The 5404-nt window shown below is 31.5% G+C and overlaps 1 long non-coding RNA gene across 1 annotated transcript; it reads right to left on the reverse strand.

The window, feature by feature from the left end:
* Positions 1 to 2843: 2843 nt before the first annotated feature.
* LOC142163622 (uncharacterized) lies at positions 2844 to 4137 on the reverse strand. The gene is made up of 2 exons (XR_012694568.1): positions 3799 to 4137; positions 2844 to 3007 (listed from the first exon to the last, which is right to left on the reverse strand). It is a non-coding gene; the product is annotated as an uncharacterized LOC142163622 (long non-coding RNA).
* Between the last annotated feature and the right edge of the window lie 1267 nt (positions 4138 to 5404).

A 5404-nucleotide genomic window follows, 5' to 3' on the forward strand; every position in this document is an offset into this window, starting at 1 on the left:
CTTTTCCTCAAAATATTTTTAATCTTAGTAAGATATAACTATATAAAGTATTTTCCAAAAAAATAATACAAAATATGAGATGTGTCATGGAATTATCCTAAAATATTCAATAATAAAGACAATAAAATTATGTAATATAAATATTGCTAATTAAAAAGCCATAATAAAAATAAACATAATCTAAAAGTACTAAATCATGTTAAAATAAGTAGACTAATAAGGGAGTATTAATTACATGACTAAATGCTAAAGAAAAAATAAAAATAGGTTATGCATTTTTATCTAAATTGTTGCAAAACAAAAAATAGATATTCAATACATTCCCGTTCGTAGTATTGAATTGAATGTCTTTTGCTAGCATTAGTATTGATTTGATTTTGGTTGGGGCTTTTCTTAGCATTATTTAATTTACTAATATTAATGGCTATAAAACTTATTGGAACACTCAAAAGTTCTAAGTTCAACCTTGAAATAATACCTTAAAAGATAAAATTGTGAAAAAATTTAAGAATTATTTATAAATTACATCACAATAAATATATTTATATATTAAATATATCTAAAATTTCTACATATGTAATGTCGGGTTGGTTTGGTTTCGGTTTGACTTTCTTTAGTTAAAACCAAACCAAATCAATTATGGTCGGGTTTTTTTTTCCAACGCCAAATCAAATCAAACCAAACCATAGTCGGGTTTTTTTTCTTGGTTTGACTCGGATTATCGGGTTGGTGCGGTTTGTCGGTTTCCTTTGTACACCCCTATCAAGATGTATGACTATTTCGTTTAATAGTTTAAGTAGTTAGAAAGAAAATATTTTTAATTATATTATTATATTGTATCACAATATACTTTTTTTAAGTTATTTTCTCTCTTCTATTAAGGAAATTAATTGACACGAATCGAGACTTTCCGCAACTAACCTGCCAATGGCTTAAACAAAGACCACTAATTAATTAGCACATTAAAAACTGCGCCTTGAGAGTAACTAAACTAGCACTAACTTTCATGGTTCCATACTTGGACATTAGTACATTACTATATCTAATATACAGTAACATATATGGGACATCCAAATTGCTCGAAAGAAAGATTCCCACAAACGATATGATATTATATTGCCCCAAGAAAGTGGTAAGTACTTTCCTTTGTCCCATTATAATATTGATTCAAAAGACTATTAATTCGGATGATCGCTATAGACAGATCAAAAGCGGGAGAAGTCATGTCTCAATTTCAAATTTTCTGCCTTTTCAAGTAATAATGAAAACAAAGAACGGAGTGGAAGACACAATTCATAAGAATGACCTCAAAAAATAGTTATTGATGTCCCCTTTGACATAATTCATGGTACTACGTCCAACGATTTAGTGCTAGTTGCTGATGCTTGGGCGGATAACATTGCACTTTAGGTACACTATCACCTTTTTATTTCTTTATGAAATGAGTTCGTGCCAATCTCTTCTTCTAGTATTTTCATGGTTATTATGGTAAATTAATTTCTCCTACATTTCCTGATGTTGTATGTGTCTTGTCTTGAGATGATTAAAAGTAAAATGGATAAGTTAGAATAATTTAATCTTGTCAAGCATAGTGTAAGTTTATCAAAGATTTGCCTCATAAAAGTGACTCTCACTTCTTTAGTCCAAATATTTCAGAGTTAGATTTTCATGGTGATGATGAGACTTCAATGTCAAACTGGTCTCCTAATTGTGATTCTCAGAATCTAAATGATTATTAAGAAAAAGAGAGGAACGTCTGTATAGAAAAGAAAGGATGATGCCAAATGCTAATCTCTTAACATCTGTTGTCACACCCCTTTTTACCCCTCCAGGAGATAAATGTAAAATGTTATGGATTGTGGGTTAAAGAGTTTTTCCAATTAAAGTGACAAATTTGAAGTAGGGATTATTTTATTTACAGAATCGCCACTTGGAATTGATTTCTACTGGTGTTCCAAGTCACTTTTTATTTGAATCTCTATTCAAAGGAAGGTTTGACTCTATTATTATTGGTCTGCAAAAACAAAGTCCGGGTAAGGAATTCTGTTGACCGGGGAGAAGGTGTAAGGCATTCCCTGAGTCCCGTAGTTCTAGCACGGTCGCTTTATTGACTACATTTGGCTTGAATTAAACTTGGATAAACTGTGGTTTATTTGGTTTTTATGCTTTTCTTATGTCCGTTTTTATTTATTTTTAAAACAAATTAAAGAAAAGATTTGAATAATAATCTACAACTTAACTAATGAGAGAAAATTATTGTTATGAGTACTAATTTAAAAGATGAGAGTAATGAGAGAAAATTATCAATTGACATTGCTTAAAACTAGTAAGATGTGGGTTTGTCTTGACATTGAATGAGGCAGCCCACTATTGGGTTGATGGAGTCAAATGTGCTCATTTCCAAGACAAAATCCAAAAGCCCATATGCTTTTGGACTTTAAATCTGCAGATATGGCCTTTTAAAGCTATGTTACAGATTTGGCCATATCTTGCTATTTGCAATCCGTAGCCAACTATTTACAAAAATAAGTTTACATATTGTCTTTCTAATCTACAACTTAACTACCTTACTAAATAAGTATTTTTTAAGAGATAAAAAAAGGATTATTGGGACTCTAAAATATAATAATAATAATAATAATAATAATAATAATAATAATAATAATAATAATAATAATAATAATAATAATAATAATAATAATAATAATAATAAATAGCTTGGTGACAACAAAGGGACAAACATGGCTACAAGGGTTCAAATTTTAATATATATGCTCCTTTCAGACAACCAAATGTCAGTGGAATTATATTTAATGCTTTGCAAAAATAAAAATAATTAAAGATGCTTAACACAATTTAATTAACTAACATATCGTTATAACATTATCAAACATTCAAGAGCATATAAAAATGAATTACAATAGAAGGATAAAGCTACTAATATTTTCCAGCTTCATTATCTTTCATTCCAACTCGATTTTATGAGTTTACATGGTCCGAAAATTACCTGGACAACAGAAAGAAGAACAAATACAGCAGAGTCAGCTATTTCCAAAATCAACAGCAAAACAATTAAACGGGCAGCAACAACAGCAAAAGACAACGACAACCGGCAGATTCAAACCCAAGAAAATAAACTAGAAATACTCCAGCAAAACAGTACAATTATGTAACTCCAGAAAAACCTTTCAAGACTACTCTATTTTCCTTAAACAAGTTTTTCACTTAAGAATCAACTCACAAAAGCTGCTAAGGGATATTATAGCTACTGATTTTTTCTCTTTTTTGTGTGTCTAGAGCTCCCTCAGTAAGATGGAGTGTCCTCCTTTTATATCAAAACAATCAGCTATTTCAAAAAAATTAAAAATCAATCTTTTTGACAGATTTTTCTACAAAATCTGCTCTTAAATTCAAAATGCCAGACTTTCTGGTTCAAATCTTGTCAAGTATTTCAAACAAAATCTGCTCGCCACTATTCAAAGACAGACTTTTATTCAAACATTGTCCAAAGGTCTACATTTTCTTACCAAACAATTTGACTTTTGAGTGTTGTACTCAAAGAGTCTTGAAGTAGTAAATAAACAATCAAACAAGTACCATATACTCTTAAGTATTTTTCACTACCTCACTTTTATCAACACAAAACTATTTTACTACTTCAACAAGTGCAAAAACAGAAAATTTGACATTTCAAACTTCAAAAACTAATGCTAAAATAATTAATAATAGACAAAAATAAGATCTGAAAAAATAAAAATAAAATAAAAAATCAGCCACGAAAAATAATAGGATTTTTACCATTTTATAATTCAAGTGGCCGAAAAAATGGTGGTATGCCAAAAGATGGTGTTCGGGGAGGTCGCCGGAATTTGGCCGGATTTTGATCGCCGGATTTTCATGGTGAAATTGGCATCAATAGCTAGGTCTTGAGGAGCTCTATCCAATGATGTAAGTATTGTGGGGTGGTAGTGGTTGGAGCTTCAAGAATTTTGGCAAAAAAGTGACGGGAAAGTTTCCTAGATCTAAGATTCAAGGAGTTTGAGGGATTTTTGAAGGATTTGGTTTGGAGATATGGAAGGAGGAAGTTGTGGAGATTACATGGTGTGAATTTGGAGGTGTTTGGAGGTGGTCCGCCGGTGGCGGCGATTTTCGGCCAGCGACGGTGGGCGGAGCTGGGGCGGTGTAGAGAGAGTGAAGAGAGAGAGAAGAGAGAAGAAGGAGAAAAGAATTATGGGTGAAAATGAGGACAATTTTCAGATTTTTGAGGCTTTAAATACCTAAGCCAAGAGTGAATGAGATCCATTGGATCAAGATGGAATGGATGGGTATGATTTGATCTTGTTTCATTTAGTGAAACGACGTAGTTTTGAGGCAAAACTGCGTAGTTTCAGACCCTTTCAATGGCAGCCCTTTATCTTGCACTCTTGGACACTTTTTCTTTCAAATTTGGCCAAATTTCTTCCTTAATCCTACTTATTAAATTAATTTTACACAAATAAATTAATTAAATAACTTATTCTAATGATCAATTAACTAGATTAATTCACCAACTGAACATCTAGTTAATTCTTAAAATGCACAAATGAAGAAAGAACTATTTTTTTTAGTATTTTATGATAGGAAATATGCAATTAAAATCACAAAAATTGAGAAAAATAATTAAAATAACAAAACACTAATAACTTTAGGAGGTGTTAAATAGTGCAAAAATTAGGTGTTCACATCTGTTTGTTTCCACTTACTAAAATTAATTTAAAAAAATTCAGCCCTCAGTTCATAAGTGTAATTTTAAAAGCGTCGTACAAAACCAAAGGAGGAGGGGAACGTCCCCTTAGTTGCTTTTTGTACCTTTATCACAATATTATCATATGTATGCCATGGTTAAAACCTAAAAGCCCAAAACGCCAAGAGGAGACCTCAGCTTAGGCATCACGTCCCCAACTTGTGACTTTTGGAGAAGATGGGGATGAATTTGGGACGATTAAAGTTTAGATAATCATATATCTAGATGCAGATTATGAAGGGGCATAAGTTTGTTAGATTTTGATGTTCAATTCTAATTATATGGCTTACCCAAATCGTAAGATTGTGTGAACTTTTGTTCAAAGGCAAAACGGTAGAAAGATGGCACAATAACCATGTCTTTGTGTGGAACTAATGATTAGTTTTCACTGATGATGAATCGAATTAAGGTGGATTCCGTTTCAAAATGATAATTAATCTAGGGCTCCAGTTCCTTTCTTTTTTTGGGTGGTAAATAAAAATGATTTAATTACCAACTGATCGATAATGTACAAGAAAAAAAGAGTGATTGTTGGACATCAAGTCCCAACATCAGAGACAACATAAAAAAGCAACTATTACTGACTACTACTATATAGCTACTCAACCTCCTAACTGGATC

This window comes from Nicotiana tabacum, chromosome 8 (genome assembly GCF_000715075.1).
Source record: "Nicotiana tabacum cultivar K326 chromosome 8, ASM71507v2, whole genome shotgun sequence".
NCBI lineage: Eukaryota > Viridiplantae > Streptophyta > Magnoliopsida > Solanales > Solanaceae > Nicotiana > Nicotiana tabacum.